Source organism: Pseudophryne corroboree, chromosome 2 (genome assembly GCF_028390025.1).
Source record: "Pseudophryne corroboree isolate aPseCor3 chromosome 2, aPseCor3.hap2, whole genome shotgun sequence".
Lineage (NCBI taxonomy): Eukaryota > Metazoa > Chordata > Amphibia > Anura > Myobatrachidae > Pseudophryne > Pseudophryne corroboree.
In genome coordinates, this window is record NC_086445.1 from 993,789,905 (window position 1) to 993,809,105 (window position 19,201).

General features: G+C 47.4%; 1 protein-coding gene and 1 pseudogene across 1 annotated transcript in view; both read right to left on the bottom strand.

Moving 5' to 3' along the window:
* The window catches only part of PAXBP1 (PAX3 and PAX7 binding protein 1), a 100,215-nt gene that overhangs the window by 52,272 nt on the left and 28,742 nt on the right, over positions 1-19,201 (bottom strand). The gene's annotated exons all lie outside the window — the stretch shown is intronic.
* Positions 9,828-9,949, bottom strand: LOC135054181 (U5 spliceosomal RNA; annotated as a pseudogene).

The following is a 19,201-nucleotide window of genomic DNA, read 5'->3' on the forward strand; positions in this document are numbered from 1 at the left end:
GAAAGATGTTATTGTAACAATAACCCGATGTTATTGTAACAATAACTATATACAATAACTATATACAAGTATTGCAGACAATCCGCACTTGGGATGGGCGCCCAGCATCCACTACGGACTACGAGAAATAGAATTATCGGTAAGTAAATTCTTATTTTCTCCGACGTCCTAAGTGGATGCTGGGACTCCGTAAGGACCATGGGGATTATACCAAAGCTCCCAAACGGGCGGGAGAGTGCGGATGACTCTGCAGCACCGAATGAGAGAACTCCAGGTCCTCCTCAGCCAGGGTATCAAATTTGTAGAATTTAGCAAACGTGTTTGCCCCTGACCAAGTAGCTGCTCGGCAAAGTTGTAAAGCCGAGACCCCTCGGGCAGCCGCCCAAGATGAGCCCACTTTCCTTGTGGAATGGGCTTTAACAGATTTTGGCTGTGGCAGGCCTGCCACAGAGTGTGCAAGCTGAATTGTACTACAAATCCAACGAGCAATCGTCTGCTTAGAAGCAGGAGCACCCAGCTTGTTGGGTGCATACAGGATGAACAGCGAGTCAGATTTTCTGACTCCAGCCGTCCTGGAAACATATATTTTCCGGCCTTGACAACGTCTAGCAACTTGGAGTCCTCCAAGTCCCTAGTAGCCGCAGGCACCACAATAGGTTGGTTCAGGTGGACGCTGAAACCACCTTAGGGAGAAACTGAGGACGAGTCCTCAATTCCGTCCTGTCCGAATGGAAAATCAGATAAGGGCTTTTACAGGATAAAGCCGCCAATTCTGACACGCGCCTGGCCCAGGCCAGAGCCAACAGCATGACCACTTTTCCTGTGAGATATTTTAACTCCATAGATTTAAGTGGGTCAAACCAATGTGACTTTTGGGACCCAAAAACTACATTGAGATCCCAAGGTGCCACTGAAGGCACCAAAGGAGACTGTATATGCAGTACCCCTTTTACAAACGTCTGAACTTCAGGGACTGAAGCTAGTTCTTTTTGGAAGAAAATTGACAGAGCCGAAATTTGAACCTTAATGGACCCCAATTTCAGGCCCATAGACACTCCTGTTTGCAGGAAATGTAGGAATCGTCGAATTTCCTCCGTCGGGCCTTACTGGCCTCGCACCACGCAACATATTTTCGCCAAATGCGGTGATAATGTTTTGCGGTTACATCCTTCCTGACTTTGATCAGGATAGGGATGACTTCATCCGGAATGCCTTTTTCCTTCAGGATCCGGCGTTCAACCGCCATGCCGTCAAACGCAGCCGCGGTAAGTCTTGGAACAGACAGGGTCCTTGCTGGAGCAGGTCCCTTCTTAGAGGTAGAGGCTACGGATCCACCGTGAGCATCTCTTGAAGTTACGGTTACCAAGTCCTTATTGGCCAATCCGGAGCCACGAATATAGTGCTTACTCCTCTCCATCTTATCAATCTCAGTACCTTGGGTATGAGAGGCAGAGGAGGGAACCCATACACTGATTGGTACACCCACGGTGTTACCAGAGCCTTTACAGCTAGTGACTGAGGGTCCCTTGACCTGGCGCAATACCTGTCGAGTTTTTCCCAACGGTTTATAATCATGTGGAGGACTTCTGGGTGAAGTTCCCACTCTCCCGGGTGGAGGTCGTGCTGAGGAAATCTGCTTCCCAGTTGTCCACTCCCGGAATGAATACTGCTGACAGTGCTATCACAATGTTTTCCGCCCAGCGAAGAATCCTTGCAGCTTCTGCCATTGCCCTCCTGCTTCTTGTGGCACCCTGTCTGTTTACGTGGGTGACTGCCGTAATGTTGTCCGACTGGATCAACACCGGCTGACCTTGAAGCAGAGGTCTTGCTAAGCTTAGAGCATTGTAAATGGCCCTTAGCTTCAGATATTTATGTGAAGTGATGTCTCCAGGCTTGACCATAAGCCCTGGATATTCCTTCCCTGTGTGACTGCTCCCCAGCCTCGCAGGCTGGCATCCGTGGTCACCAGGACCCAGTCCTGAATGCCGAATCTGCGGCCCTCTAGAAGAAGAGCACTCTGCAACCACCACAGGAGGGATACCCCTGTCCTTGGTGACAGGGTTATCCGCTGATGCATCTGAAGATGCGACCCGGACCATTTTTCCAGTAGGTCCCACTGGAAAGTCCTTGCGTGGAATCTGCCAAATGGGATTGCTTCGTAGGAAGCCACCATTTTTACACAGAACCCTTGTGCATTGATGCACTGAGACTTGGCTCGGTTTTAGGAGGTTCCTGACTAGCTCGGATAACTCCCTGGCTTTCTCCTCCGGGAGAAACACCTTCTTTCTGGATTGTGTCCAGGATCATCCCTAGGAACAGAAGACAAGTCGTCGGAACCAGCTGCGATTTTGGAATATTGAGAATCCAATCGTGCTGCCGCAACACTACCTGAGATAGTGCTACACTGACCTCCAACTGTTCCCTGGATCTTACCCTTATCAGGGAATCGTCCAAGTAAAGAATAACTAAAATTCCCTTCCTTCGAAGGAATATCATCATTTCGGTCCGTACTTTAGTAAAGACCCGGGGTGCCGTGGACCATCCCTACGGCAGCGTCTGAACTGATAGTGACAGTTCTGTACCATAACTTGAGGTACCCTTGGTGAGAAGGGTAAATTTTTTGACATGAAGGTAAGCATCCTTGATGTCCCGAGACATCATGTAGTCCCCTTCTTCCAGGTTCGCAATCACTGCTCTGAGTGACTCAATCTTGAATTTGAACCTCTGTATTCAAAGATTTTAGATTTAGAATCGGTCTCACCGAGCCGTCTGGCTTCGGTACCACAATAGTGTGGAATAATACCCCGTTTCCTTTTGCAGGAGGGGTACCTTGATTATCACCTGCTGGGAATACAGCTTGTGAATGGCTTCCAAAACTGCCTCCCTGTCAGAGGGAGACGTCGGTAAAACCGACTTTTGGAAACGGCGAGGGGGAGACGTCTCGAATTCCAATTTGTACCCCTGAAATATTACCTGAAGGATCCAGGGGTCTACTTGCGAGTGAGCCCACTGCGCACTGAAATTCATTGAGAACGGGCCCCCACCGTGCCTGAGCTTGTAAAGCCCTAGCATCATACTGAGGGCTTGGCAGAGGCAGGAAAGGGTTTCTGTTCCTGGGAACTGGCTCATCTCTGTAGCCTTTTTCCTCTCCCTCTGTCACGAGCAGAAAAGAGGAACCTTTTGTCCGCTTGCCAACAAAGGACTGCGCCTAATAATACTGCGTCTTATTTTGAGAGGCGACCTGGGGTACAAACGTGGATATCCCAGCTGTTGCCGTGGCCACCAGGTCTGAAAGACCGACCCCAAATGTCCCCTTTTTTAAGGCAATACTTCCAAATGCCGTTTGGAATCCGCCTCACCTGACCACTTTACTGGTAGAATTGGACAACGCACTTATACTTGATGCCAGTCGGCAATATTCCGCTGTGCATCTCGCATATATTTTAAATGCTCTATAGGCAATAATATACTGTCCTTATCTAGGATATCAATATTTCCAGTCAGGGAATCCGACCACGCCAACCCAGCACTGCACATCCAGGCTGAGGCGATTGCTGGTCGCAGTATAACACCAGTATGTGTGTAAATACATTTTAGGATACCCTCCTGCTTTCTATCAGCAGGATCCTTAAGGGCGGCCATCTCAGGAGAGGGTAGAGCCCTTGTTCTTACAAGCGTGTGAGCGCCTTATCCCCCCTAGGGGGTGTTTCCCAACGCACCCTAACCTCTGGCGGGAAAAGGTATACTGCCAATAACTTTTTAGAAATTATCAATTGTTATCGGGGGGAAACCCACGCATCATCATTTTATTTCTCAGATTCAGGAAAACTACAGGTAGTTTTTCCTCACCCAACATAATACCCCTTTTTGGTGGTACTCATATTATCAGAAATGTGTAAACATTTTCCCTTGCCTCAATCATGTAACGTGTGGCCCAATTGGAAATCACGGTTGTCTCTTCACCGTCGACACAGGAGTCAGTATCCGTGTCGGCGTCTGTATCTGCCATCTGAGGTAACGGGCGCTTTAGAGCCCCTGACGGCCTATGAGACGTTTGGACAGGCACAAGCTGAGTAGCCGGCTGTCTCATGTCAACCACTGTCTTTTATACAGAGCTGACACTGTCACGTAATTTTCAACAGTACATCCACTCAGGTGTCGACCCCCTAGGGGGTGACATCACTATTACAGACAATCTGCTCCGTCTCCATATCATTTTTCTCCTCATACATGTCGACACAAACGTACCGACACACAGCACACACACAGGGAATGCTCTGATAGAGGACAGGACCCCACTAGCCCTTTGGGGAGACAGAGGGAGAGTTTGCCAGCACACACCAAAGCGCTATAAACTGTATAGGGACAACCTTATAATAAGTGTCTATCCCTTATAGCTGCTTATATATATTTTTAGCCAAATAAGTGCCCCCCCTCTCTGTTGTACCCTGTTTCTGTAGTGCAGTGCAGGGGAGAGTCTGGGAGCCTTCCTACCAGCGAAGCTGTGTGGGAAAATGGCGCCGTGTGCTGAGGAGATAGGCCCCGCCTCCTTCTCGGCGGGCTCTTCTCCCGCTTTTATCTGGAAAACTGGCAGGGGTTAAATACATCCATATAGCCCAGGGGCTATATGTGATGTATTTTTTGCCATAGGAGGTATTTACATTGCTGCCCAGGGCGCCCCCCCCCCAGCGCCCTGCACCCTCAGTGACCGCAGTGTGAAGTGTGCTGGGAGCAATGGCGCACAGCTGCAGTGCTGTGCGCTACCTTAATGAAGACAGGAACGTCTTCTGCCGCCGATTTCTGGACCTCTTCACTCTTCAGCATCTGTAAGGGGGCCGGCGGCGCGGCTCCGGGACCCATCCAGGCTGTACCTGTGATCGTCCCTCTGGAGCTAATGTCCAGTAGCCAAGAAGCCCAATCCACTCTGCAAGCAGGTGAGTTCGCTTCTTCTCCCCTTAGTCCCTCGATGCAGTGAGCCTGTTGCCAGCAGGTCTCACTGAAAATAAAAAACCTATTTAAACTTTACTTCTAAGCAGCTCAGGAGAGCCACCTAGCCTGCACCCTTCTCGTTCGGGCACAAAAATCTAACTGAGGCTTGGAGGAGGGTCATAGGGGGAGGAGCCAGTGCACACCACCTGATCCTAAAGCTTTACTTTTGTGCCCTGTCTCCTGCGGAGCCGCTATTCCCCATGGTCCTTACGGAGTCCCAGCATCCACTTAGGACGTCAGAGAAAAAGGAGATTAATGGTAAGACTTACCATAGTTATATCTCTTTCTGCGAGGTACACTGGATTCCACAGGGAATAACATCGGGATGTAGAGTTGGATCTTGATCCGAGACACCAACAGGCTAAAGCTTTGACTGTTCCCAGGATGCACAGCGCCGCCTCCTCTATATCCCCGCCTCCAGGCACAGGAGCTCAGTCTCGTTAACCAGTCCAACGCAGTAGCAGGTAAGAGAGACGATAGTAGTTCGCCACATAGAACCACATTCTCACGACAGGAGAAGGGACTCGCGGCTAATGCCATACACACCCAAAGAAGCTAAGTGCGTCAGGGTGTGCGCCCTGTGGAATCCAGTGTACCTCGCAGAAAAAGATTTAACTATGGTAAGTCTACCATAAATCTCCTTTTCTGCAGCGGGGTACACTGGGATTCCACAGGGAACAACATCAGAGATGTCCTAAAGCAGTTCCTCATGGGAGGGGACGCACTGTAGCGGGCAAAAGAACCCGGCGTCCAAAGGAAGCATCCTGGGAGGCGGAAGTATCAAAGGCATAGAATTTGATGAACATGTTCACAGAGGACCACGTAGTCGCCTTACACAATTGTTTAGCGGGCGTGCTTTGGCGGGCCGCCCAAGAAGGTCCAACAGACCGAGTAGAATGGGCATTGATAGCCACAGGAGCTGGGAGACCAGCTTGTGCATATGCTTGTGCAATCACCATTCTAATCCATCTGGTCAAGCTTTGTTAATTCGCAGGCCAGCCACGTTTGTGAAAACCAAAAAGTACAAAAAGGGTATCTGAACTCCTGAGGGAGGCAGTCCTCTCTACGTAAATACTGCATCCAAAGACCACTCTTTGGAGGACAAACCAGAAGAGATAAAGGCCGGAACCACAATCTCTTGGTTAAGATGAAAAGATGATACCACCTTAGGTAGATAACCAGGGAGAGTACAAAGAACTGCCCGGTCACAATGAAAAAATAGGATTTTGGTACTTACCAGGTAAATCCTTTTCTTTGAATCCATAGGGGGCACTGGAGTACTCTTGGGATATGGGCGGCGTAGCAGAACAAAGGCACTGAATATTTAAATTTAGAACTCTCCACCCCTCCATATCCCTAGAGTACCTCAGTGTACGAACCCAGTGTTTTTACTGAGCGAACTACTATAGAGAGGTTGACAATGGAGAATTCCTATAACATAACGGACAACAACAAAGTTGACCCATAACGTTAGTGTCAACTAAACAGTTGACAGCATAACCGATAGACCTTTATAGTTTGAACCAATCGGTTAAAATGTGTTACCATAAGCTCCTTTGAGCTTAATACAAACCAGGTAAAACGTGTTACCCTAAGCTCCTCTGAGCTTAAAACAACCCAGGTAAAACTGCTCTGGGTGGGCGTCCAGTGCCCCCTATGGATTCAAAGAAAAGGATTTACCTGGTAAGTACCAAAATCCTATTTTCTTTTTCATCCACTAGGGGTCACTGGAGTACTCTTGGGACGTACCAAAGCTTCCCTCGTGGGCGGGAGAGCTGTTTGACACTTGTAACAGTAGGCAGCCAAAGCTAGATGCTGATGCCGCAACCATTCATAACGTGTAAACGTGCACAAACGTGGTGCACTGAAGGCTATGTAGCCGCGTCGTAGACGCTCCACGACCCGCTGGGTCTGACATTCCCACAGAACCTGTGGGATGAGCTATTACTGACGTAGGCGATTGTAACTTAGCCTTAAAGTAAGCCTGACTTGTAGTCATTATTATTATCCCACTGGATAATGTCTGCTGAGAAACTGGCTAACCCCAGTTGGCAGCATTATAGAGAACAAACAACGTATCCGTATCACGTACTGTAGACGTTCGGAACATATATAAACGCATAATGCGTGTACCACATTCAGAATTCTAGAATGTGCTGTCAACACAGGAACCACTATTGGTTTATTGATGTGAAGAATAAGAAAGCGGAATTCGTCCGAAGATCTGCTTTGTCATGAGAAAACTCAAATACGGTGGCTTGGAATACAAGGCACCCAAATATGAAAACAAAACCCTTGCCGAAGCTAAGGCTAGAAGAAAAATGTTTTCCCAAGTGAGAAACTTAATCCCCATTTATTGTAAGGGTTCAAAATATGAAAACTGTAAGAAATCTGAACCCAACCTCAAGTTGGTATAATACTGTAATGCCCTATTTCTTTTCTTAAGAGGGCGGTCTGAACCCTCACCCCGTCAACCGCAGCTGCGGTACATAGGTAATAGGTACATAGGTAACTATGGGTAAAAGAACGTTCCCTGTTGTAACAGGCTGGACGTATTATGAGCGGGCCAAGATCGTGTGCAAGTATTCCTTGGAGATTCGAGAAGCAAGCTCTCCGAAACCCATGAGATATCACTAGTATGACTATGACGAACTGTCTTATGATCCGTTTTGGCAACGGAGAGAGCAGCGGAAAATGGTGGAGCCAGATACACGATGCTGAATGACCACACGAATGTGAGAGACTCCACCGCCACTGCCCTTGTGATCTGTTGTTTTGTACACATACTGAGCTTTTGTAATTGTGGCGAGATGCCATCATGTATACCTGAGGGTAACCCCCTTCTGTGGACTCACATATGAAACACCTCTGGATTTAATGTCCAGTTTTCAGGATCTAAATCCTGACGGGTGAGATCATCTGTCTAACAGATGTCCACTCACGGAATGAACCCCGTTGACATTATCACATAATGGTGTTCTGGGCAATTGAGGATTCGAGTTACCTGCCGCATTGCCATGCGGCTTCTTGTTTCTCCCTGGTTGTTGTGTATGCAACTCCCGTTGCGTTGTCTGACTGTTGGTCAGACTGAAAGCGAAGCATGTAGTGCATTGTAAAATGCACGGAGTTCCAGGACATTTATCGACAGCAATCTGTCGTGATCCGTTTCAGAACCTCTGTCGCTGATCTTTTTTAACTACAACTCCTGAACCTCTGAGACTCTCGTCCAGATTATATACACCCTCGCCCCTCTGTGGGAAACGCGAGTGAAGGCCGGCGAACTAAATCGCTTTGAAACACATCATTATTCTTAACAGGCAAATACAGCAATGTACCGCTAGTGTGCGTGTTTTGCACTAATTACTAGATGTACATTTGTTCTTGCTGGTGTAGTAGGTAAATGTCTTCGATTTACCGGATTTATAATCTTACCTAGGAATTGACGTCGTTTAGACGGAATTAGATGCGATTATTTTTTAACTTGATCTGCCACCGCAGTATACATTAGTAGCGCAAGTTAAAGGAACTTTGTTGAGACAGAGTTCTTATGAGCAGATCGTCTAAGTATGGAACGATTGTCACTGGCAGGTCTCTGAGATGAGCCATCATCACCAACATCACTTTGGTAAATACCCGAGGCGTTGACAAGAAGCCAAATGGTAGACCTGAAATGGTTAATGGTTGTGGCGTTTTGCAAACGCTAGAACCTGTGATGACCAAACCGGAATGGGTAAATACGCATTGTGAAGATCAAGTGAAATTATGCAATTTTGTGGCTCCAATATGCAAATACTAACCGCAGAAAATCCATTTTCAAACTGCATTAAGTGACTTGCTGATTGAGACTGCGACGGAGCTGTCTGGTTTTGTTACCCCAAACAGAGGGGAATAAGTAACCCTGACTCTGTTGGTGTACTACTGCCTGGTTATAAAGACAGCTGAAAACTAGCAGAGACTAAATGGCAACCTGCCAAACCGTTCGACAGAGGCAGTCTTATCCTTTAATCTGTAAATAACTGAGACATCCATGAGTTGATGTCTGGAAACCCCGCAAATGTAACGTGTAAAGACGCGCTTCCACATTGGAAAATGGAGATGGCCTAAGATGTCATCAAGCCACTGGCTTGCTGACTGTAGCGTCCTGTCGTTACAAGGCGTGACTGTTTTGTACCACCGCCTTGAAAAAACTGAAGTCTAAAGGGATTAAACGCCGGCACCAGTATTTCCGTTTTGATACTGGATGCGGTAATGGCTGAATATCAAATTTAGGACCAAACAAGCTCTGGCCTTGTCGCGCTTAAACTAGCGACGATGAAAAGTGAGAATCGAAGTAACCGGCGTTAGCAGAAGCTTTACAGATATACTCTGCAGCTTCTTTTAACAGTTTATTGTTTCCATACATAGTCTAGTGACCCAAATGTATCTTGGGTCTTTATAATGTTTGACACAGACGCATTTACCAATGGCGGATCGCGTCATTTTGGAAACGATTAAATAGTGGTTAGAGTCTACTCAGTCTGACTCACTGGGCCGCACTATCTGAGTGCTGGACTAATGTACCCTTCTCACTCGTAGTTATCGGTGTGAGATTTGACATAGAATCGTGCATTAAATTATAAGACCAGTTAAATAAACACCCTGGTACCCAAAGGGAAATTGGCCCTTTGGAAAGACTGTCCTTCGTTAGTGCTGGTGGAGTAACTTCCGAGACTCCGTTACCGCTCTTTTAATTTGAATTGCCAATGCAATTTTTAGTCTGCGCTAGAGCCTTACTCGCTATGCAGACAGACACCACAATAGTCAACGGACAGACACTTGCACGACTTATTGAAGTTATTATCATATATATATATTTTATTGCTGAAAAGCATATTTATATGAAACTCATGGTTGTTGCTCTCAACGGAAATCTGTAGTAAAAAGCGAAAGCTTTATTCGATCTGAAGAGAAACCAGAGTATTCTTTATGTGAAAAGCAATTCACATGGGCATGTGAAACCCGAACCAAATTCCCACTAACACCCCTGCGCCTCTGGTGGCTTAGAGATGTAGGGCAGGAATGTTCCAGAATTACAAACTGGAAAAACAACAGGAAGCATGTTAAAATGGCCCCTTTGCCATGCTGACTGTGATAATCACCTGAACAAGTTACAATTGTTCAGTGTTAATATAGCCTCTTATACAGTATAATCACAGTATGGGTACAACACATGCTCTATGAATAAATATATATATATATATATATATATATATATATATATATAGGCTCAATAGCCTATGATAATTACAGACATTACTATATATATGCTCAATAGGCTATTATACAGCATTAATATAGGCTCAATAGCCTATTTGATAATCACAGATATTAATATATAGGCTCAATAGCCTATTATACAGTGATAATCACATACATTAATATAGGCTCAATAGCCTATTATACAGTGATCATCACAGATATTAATATATATAGGCTCAATAGCCTATTATACATGATAATCATTAATATTCTGATATCACAGGACAGGTTATAATACATGTCTGCATTATTTACTGTCACATCTAGCTGCATATATAACTGCTGTTTATATATGTATTTTACATACCCTTTCAGCAGTGAGTCGCCCGATTCCACCGCCCCCCTTCCCCCCTGTAACACTGTGTCTTCTCAGGAACAGCCGGGAAGACTTGCAGGGAGGCTTGCAGGGAGGCTGGCATCTGCGGTGCTGGGCGGTCGGACGGAGCAGCGGCCCGGTTGTCACCCTGTTAACGCTGTTAGTGAGCGTCTGCGGGTGGATGTTGTCGGCCGGACGGAGCGGCTGGGACGGGCGTACGTAGCGCTGCCGTCTGGAGCGAGTCTCAGACGTAGCGGCTGGGCGCTGTGGCGGGCGGTGCGTGGAAGCGGCATTCACTGTGACCCACCTAGCGGGGCGGCAGCCTGCGCTGACCGCCCCGTTCCCCAGCTTACCTTCCTCCTATTCAAGGCTGCGACGGGGCTTCCCTGTGTAAGCTCCGTCCAGCTTTCAAGTCATCTTGTTCCTGGCTGCGACGGGGCTTCTTTCTGTAAGCTCCGTCCAGCTTGTTCCTGGCTGTGACGGGGCTTCTTCTGTAAGCTCCGTCCAGCTCGTCTTTGATAACTTCTTGCTGGCTGTGACGGGGCTTCTTTATGTAAGCTCCGTCCAGCTCTTTGATCATTTCTTCCTGGCTGTGACGGGGCTTCTTTCTGTAAGCTCCGTCCAGCTGTTGCAGGAGACAGTGGGCTGCCTGTGGCTGTGAGGGTGCTCTTTGTGAGGACCGACACGCCATGCGCTGCCTTGCAGCGGCACCATCCCGGACCCATGTTTTTCCAGAAACTGGGAAGGGATGTGCTAAGTGTAAAATTAAAAATTAAAAAAAAAAAATCAAAATGAAAAATTAATAAAGACAAGGCAGATATCTGAACCTTGAGGGAGGCCAGACGAAGGCCTAAATCTAGGCCTTGTTGCAGAAAAGCCAAAAGCCTAGAAGTACTGAACAAATAGGCATCATAATTCTTAGCAGCACACCATGTGAAGTCAGAGTTCCAGACCCTGTAATAAATCCTTGCAGAAGCCGGCTTGCGGGCCTTCAACATAGAATAACCGCCTCCCAGAATCCCTTGGCCCTCAGGAGTGAAGCTTCAAAAGCCACGCCGTCAAAGCCAGTCTGGCCAGGTCTGGATAGACACAAGGGCCCTGAACGAGGATGTCTGGGCGTCGAGGAAGTACAAGAGGACGCTCTATCGATAGACGCTGCAGGTCTGAGAACCAATGCCACGCTGGAGCGACTAGAAGTAGTATTCATCTTTCTTGCTTGAACTCCCGTAGATCCCTGGGCAGGAGTGACACTGTAGGGAACACGTATGGCAGCCAAAGGTTCCATGGAATTGCCAGTGCATCCACGAACGCTGCTTGAGGATCCCTTGTCCTTGATCCGAAGACCGGAACCTTGTGATTGTGTCGAGATGCCATCAGGTCTACATCTGGTAGGCCCCACTTGTCCACTAGGAGTCGAAAGACTTCCGGATGAAGACTCTACTTCATCTGATCCGGTCCTGAAGTTTCAGGTCTTTCTCTGGAGACGGAAACAATCTCGGGCTGTGGTGGTCATTCCGAGTTGTTCGCTTGCAGTTTTTAGCAGCCGTGCAAACGCTATGCCGCCTCCCACTGGGAGTGTATTTTAGCTTAGCAGAAGTGCGAACGAAAGGATCGCAGAGCGGCTACAAAATAATTTTGTGCAGTTTCAGAGTAGCTTCAGACCTACTCCGCGCTTGCGATCCCTTCAGACTGTTCAGTTTCTGTTTTGACGTCACGAACACGCCATGCGTTCGCCCAGCCATGCCTGCATTTTTGCTGGCACACGTGCGTTTTTTCTAACACTCCCTTAAAACGGTCAGTTGACACCTAGAATCGCCCTCTTCCTGTCAATCACTCTGCGGCCAGCAGTGCGACTGAAAAGCTTCGCTAGACCTTGTGTGAAACTACATCGTTTGTTGTAATAGTACGACGCACATGCGCATTGCGCCGCATACGCATGAGCAGAAGTACCGTTTTTTTTTGCCTGAACGCTGCGCAGCAAACGAAAGCAGCTAGCGAACAACTTGGAATGACCCCCTGTGTGTCCAGCAGTGCCTCCAGGTGCACCATGCTCCGAGCAGGGACCAGCGAGGACTTTTTCCAGTTGATGAGCCACCCGTGGGCTTGTAGGAATTAGATGGTCAGTTCCAGATGACTGAGGAGAACCTCTTGGGAGTTCGCCAGGATCAGTAAGTCGTCCAGATACGGCAGGATTCTGATTACCCGACGACGGAGATGAGCTGTCATCACGGCCATTACCTTGGTGAATATCCGAGGGGCCGTGGTCAATCAAAATGGCAGGGCCTGGAATTGATAATGTAGGTTGCCAATAGGAAACCGCAGATACTGCGACATGGCAATAGGAGTATGCAGGTAAGCATCCCGTTTGTCCAGGGATACCATATAATCTTTGGACGCACGGCCAGTACAATAGAGCGCAGAGTTTCCATACAGAATTTGGACACTCCCGTAAATTTGTTCAATGATTTGAGATTAAGTATAGGCCGGAAGGACCCATTTGGCTTCGTAACTAGAAACAGGGTCGAATAGTATCACCTGCCTCTCTGGGACAGAAGTACCGGCACGACCAATCCTGTGTCCAGGAGGGATTGTACAACCAAGTGTAGAGCTTGCACTTTTAACGGATCCCGCAGGGATTACCGTTGTGCAAAACTAGCGAGGGGGACGTCTCTTGAAAGAGATTGCGTACCAGTGAGAGACAACTTCCTGCACCCAGGAGTCCAAAGTGGTCTTTAACCAGGCCTGGGCGAACTGCAGAAGTCGGCCTCCCACCGTGGGGTCCCCCAGGGGGAGGCCCGCCCCATCATGCAGCAGGCTTGTCTTGTTTGGAAGCAGGCTGACGGGCAGCCCAGGATTGTTTAGATTTAGTTAGTGGTTTTGGAAGCACGAGCCTGTCGCTCATACGCTTGACCCTTTGCTTTCCCTGGAGGTCGAAAGGAACGAAAGGTGGTCTTCGGCGCAGAAGGATTAGTATTTGGGAGACACGCAGTCTTGGCAGTAGCCAAGTCAGTTACAATCTTGTTCAGATTCTCCCCAAATAGGATGTTTCCCTTAAAAGGGAGCACCTCCAAGGTCTTCTTGGAATCCAGGTCCACATTCCAGGACCTCAACCACTTAATTCGACGAGCCAGGACAGACGTAGTAGAAGCCTTGGCCGCCATTACACCTGCATCAGAGGACGCATCCTGAATATAGTGGGAGGCTGTGGTAATATAGGACAGATACGGTCTGGCAGTGTCAGAAAAATCCTGAGCCAGCTCATCTTCAATTGCCTGAACCCATGCTTCAATACCTTTCGCAGCCCAGGCTGCCATAGTGGGTCTATGTACAGCACCCGTAAGGGAGTAAATAGACTTCAGGCATCCCTCCACAAGCTTATCCGTCGGTTCCTTCAGTGAGGTGACAGTGGTGACAGGCAGAGTAGAGGACACCACAAGATGGGCGACATGAGAGTCCACCAGCGGTGGAGTTTCCCACTTGTCACTCAACTCCGCAGGAATAGGATAACGAGCTAGCATCTTTTTAGACAGAGAAAATGTATTTCCTGGTGACGACCAGGATTACATACGTAGGTCAATTAAATGGTCAGAATGTGGTAAGACTACTTTAGTAACCTTCTGACGTTTGAACTTATCTGGTTTCTTAGACGCAGTAGTAGGCTCAATGTCATCATCTATTTGAAGAATTAGCTTAATAGCCTCCACTAGGTCAGGATCATCAACCTGGGTTGTAGATTCCTCATCAGAAGCAGCTGTATCAGTGTCTGACGGATCAGTATATTCCCCATCCTCATCTGGAAAAATTAGTGGATTGTGAGGAAGAAATGGCCCGCTTAGATGACCCCTTGACCCCAGAGGTGCGTGGGGTAGACTTTTGTCTAGCCAAAGATTGATTTAATTGTTGTAATTGGGTAGACAGAGTATCCGCCCAGGGCGGATATACTACAGGGACAGTATGTGGCTGCAATGGCACAGGAGGTCCCACAGGGGGCGTAAGACGCGTCACAAGTGTAGTCAGCATACTTGAGAACGCTGCCCAAGTTGGGTCCTGATTGGCCATAGGTGCTGCAGGTTGACCAGGTGTATGGCACTCAGCACCTGAACCAGCAGCTAAAATAGGGATTTTTGTTTACTTACCGTAAAATCTCTTTCTCTGATTCCATCTGGGGGACGCTGCGATCCCTCCCGTATATATGTTCTGTTCTGCCTTTTCCGGCTTTGCTAAACGTTAACTGAGGTAATCTGCTGGTCAGGCTGGAGATGGGAGGGGTTAGAGGGGGGAGGAGTTAGTTTTTTTTATAGGTTCTGTGCCAAACTCCCATCCCACACACTCTAACCCCATTAGTAAGTGCGCAGCGTCCCCCAGATGGAATCAGAGAAAGAGATTTTACGGTAAGTAAACAAAAATCCCTATTTCTCTTTCATCCATCTGGGGGACGCTGCGCACTTACTAATGGGATTTCCCAAAGCAAGCTAATTAGAGGAGGGAGATACAGACGACATAGCAGTCTGCAAAATTTGATGCCCAACAGAGGCAGTCTCCAAACCAAAAGTATGAAAAACTGAAGAACCTTGTGAAGGTATGTACGGACTACCAGGTCGCCGCTCTACACAGCTGTTTGACAAATACACCGCCGCGAACAGCACAAGAGACTCCAACAGGTCGAGTCGAATGAGCCCCTAAGGAATCAGGAACAGGCAACGCCTAAGAAACATAAGCCTGCTGAATAGCAGAATTAACCCAGCACGTCACCGTGTTCTTAGAGGTCAGCCAGCCACGCTTGGGCGCAGCAAACAAACCCAACAAGGTAATATGTAAGGTTCGAACGACAACCAATAAGGCCAATTACCGACCCGCCCCGGATGAGCCCGGGACGACACAGAAAGCACAATGTGTTGGAGAGGAAAAAACAACTACAACTTGTGGTTTGTAAGTAAAACCACCCTAACTGCATAAACAAAAACACTGTAAGAGAAAAGAAACCGCAACTCAACAAGAGTCCAGAGGCCGGAAAGGAGAAACAGGAGCCATTCTGGAAAGTAAATTCTAGAGCAGAACCCTGTCTCCTAAGACAAGAAGACAATGTAGCTCTGACAACTGTGTTGCAGAAAAGATAAGAGGCTGAAAGGACTAAGAACTCCAGCTGAGTGACCGTTAAATACACACCAACGATGACAAGTGTTCTGGCATTGTGATTGGTTAGAGACCCAGAAACGTAGTAGGGCTTGATGACGTTGTTCTCCACAATCACGCCGTCACAGTCAGAAGAGACAAAAGCCCGTTGATGACGCAAAGTTTGAGAGTGGAAAGCTGGCCGGAAAGGTACCCTGTAAGGAGCCCTGGTCACCCTGGCCTGAAGCATTGCAGAACATAGTCAACAGGCAAATCCGAAGCGGATTAGGAAAACCGAAAGAGCCACTGGTCAAATGCGTTGAAGTACTCACTAGATTTTGCCAGAGGTAGAATAAATATGCTAGATGAAAGTGAGAAGGAGCTGACACAGCATCCATGATTGCCACAAGAGGATCCCCGGAGCGATCACAGTACCAAGGAAGCCCTGAGGTCTATGTCGGCTAGTCATAGACACACCAAAGCCAGAAATCCCAGCTGATTTCACATACATTAAGGAAGAACAGCCTGACGATCCAGGAAGTCCGCTCACCAGTTGCCCATTCTGCAACTGGAGATGACAGATATTGCCGGAATCCAAAATTCCGCCCTCTGCATATGTTAGATACTGTTCCGATGGCTCTCCAGCTACAAGTGCCACAGAACAATTGATATAGGCCACAGTGGACAGACCTTATAGAAGACATTGAGCTGGAGTCAAGGCGTTGTAGATCGCCCGTAGATCGGAAGTGACATTTCCACTTCGGACATCAGTTTCATTGAAAATGACAGAGTTGAAACCAAAAACCGTAATGTGTGAAACTTTTGACTGTAGGTATGACCCTCCATGTCGAGACAGAATGAAGTCCTATGAGTCAGATCTGTATTGTGTAACGAAAAGATCGACCAATGAAAATATCTTCGTATTTAATTGAGAAGCTAACTGCTGTTTATGTAAACTCAATCCTGCCTGAGATTAATAACATTGAAACTGAGATTGAAGAAACCCGGCAGAAGATCGGGGGAATGGAGCCACCTGTAAAATCACCACTGTCCTGCAGAGGAAGTGTATGCCTGACCCCTGAATCTATTCTGGTCAGTAAATCCTGCACTCCTCCAAAGTTCGAGATACCAGGTATCGAAAAGAATACCACCCATGAATAACATCATCTGCGAAGGAAGAAATCCAGAACCAAGGTCCGCTGTAGAACGAAGTGCATGAGACAGAGCTCTTTTTTTTTTTTTTTTTTTTTTTTTTTTTAACAACTGACCCAAAATGGCAGCGATGCCCAGATGATGGGAAAAGGATTGGACTGAATACTCCTGTGGCGGATAGCGAACAGACTGCAATGATTAGAGCCCGTCTCTTGGATGCAACATAAACAAGATGGGCACTAAAGAATTTTGCTTGGTACGTGTTCCCCAAGATTCAGAATATATGTTCGTGATACAAATTCACTACAACCAATGGACCAGTGGACTCTGAGAAAGTTGGTATCTTCCCCACTGGGAACCAGCGTGTCCGACTCCGTGGCCCCTGCAGAGGGCACCTCGGAAGGCCGTGTTCTAGGCAGACAAATGCCTCCCAAAAGAATACACATTTTCCTGACATAGGTTAAAATACCCATTTTTCAGCTATTTACTCAGGATGAGAACCCACGACCTGTTATACCGCAGGCATACACCTTACTGATAGAGTTATTTGCTCCTGCCTGCAAAGTACGTTGTAATTTGGAAGCAGAATTTCACGATTCGCAACCATAATGAATAGAAGGGTGTCATAGCCAGGGAAAAATAGGATTTTGGTACTTACCAGGTAAATCCTTTTCTTTGAATCCATAGGGGTCACTGGAGTACTCTTGGGATATGGACAGGCTTCCGTAGGAACACAGCACTGAATATTTAAATTTAGTAACACTCCACCCCTCCATATCCCTGAGCACTTACTCAGTGTTTTTTACTGAGCCGAACAGGAATTAAGAGAGGTTAATAATGGAGTATTACATATAACATAACTGACAATAACGAAGTTAACCCATAACGTTACTGACAACTAACAGTTGACACCCTAACCAGCACTTGTAACTTGAACCAGTCGGTGAAAATGTGTTACCATAAGATCCTCAGAACTAACCCCAAGTAAGTAAACTGCTCTGGGTGGGCGTCCAGTGACCCCTATGGATTCAAAGAAAAGGATTTACCTGGTAAGTACCAAAATCCTATTTTCTTTTTCATCCACTAGGGGTCACTGGAGTACTCTTGGGACGTACCAAAGCTTCCCCCGTGGGCGGGAGAGCAGTTTGGCACTTGTAACACTAGGCGGCCAAAGCTAGATGCTGATGCCGCAAAAGTATCAAACTTGTAAAAGCGCACAAACGTGTGCACTGAAGACCATGTAGCCGCCCGGCAAAGCTGCGTCGCAGAAGCCCCACGACCAGCTGCCCATGAAGTTCCCACAGAACGTGTGGAATGAGCGGTTACTGACGTAGGCGGTTGTAACCTAGCATGAAGGTAAGCCTGGCGTATGGTCAGTTTTATCCATCTGGATAAAGTTTGTTTAGATGCTGGCCAACCCATCTTGGCAGCATCATAGAGAACAAATAACGTATCCGTCTTACGAACTGAAGACGTTCGGGTTACATAAACGCGTAACGCACGAACCACATCCAGAGTTCCAGAATGTGCTGTCAACACAGGAACTACTATTGGTTGATTGATGTGAAAAGATGACACTACCTTTGGTAAGAAGGCGGGATTCGTCCGAAGTTCCGCTCTGTCATCATGAAACACCAAATACGGTGGCTTGCAGGACAAGGCACCCAAATCCGAAACACGCCTTGCCGAAGCTAAGGCTAAGAGAAAAATTGTTTTCCAAGTGAGAAACTTTATATCCACTTGTTGTAAGGGTTCAAAATATGAAGACTGTAAGAACTCCAAAACCAGATTCAAGTCCCATGGCGCTGTAGGTGGAATGAAAGGAGGCTGTACCCTGATTACACCTTGGAGAAAGGTGCGTATAGACGGCAATAGAGCCAATCGTCTTTGAAAGTAAATTGACAAAGCAGATACCTGCACCTTTAGTGTAGATAAACGCAATCCTCCATCTAAGCCTGATTGTAGAAACAACAAAAGGCGGCATAACTTGAAAGCTGATGTCGGAAATTTCCGAGCTTCACACCAACCTATATAGGCACGCCATATTCTGTAATAATGAGCTGCCGTAACCGGCTTTCTAGCCCGTAACATGGTTGGTATAACTGAATCTGGAATGCCCTCTCTTTTTAAGAGGGCGGTCTCAACAGCCACCCCGTCAAACGCAGCCGCGCTAAATCGGGGTAAAGAAAAGGACCCTGTTGTAACAGGTCTGGACGTATCGGGAGTGGCCACGGATCGTCTGCGAGTAATCCTCGAAGATCCGAGAACCAAGCTCTCCGAGGCCAATGAGGCGCCACTAGTATGACTGTGAGCGACTCTCTTTTGATCCGTTTT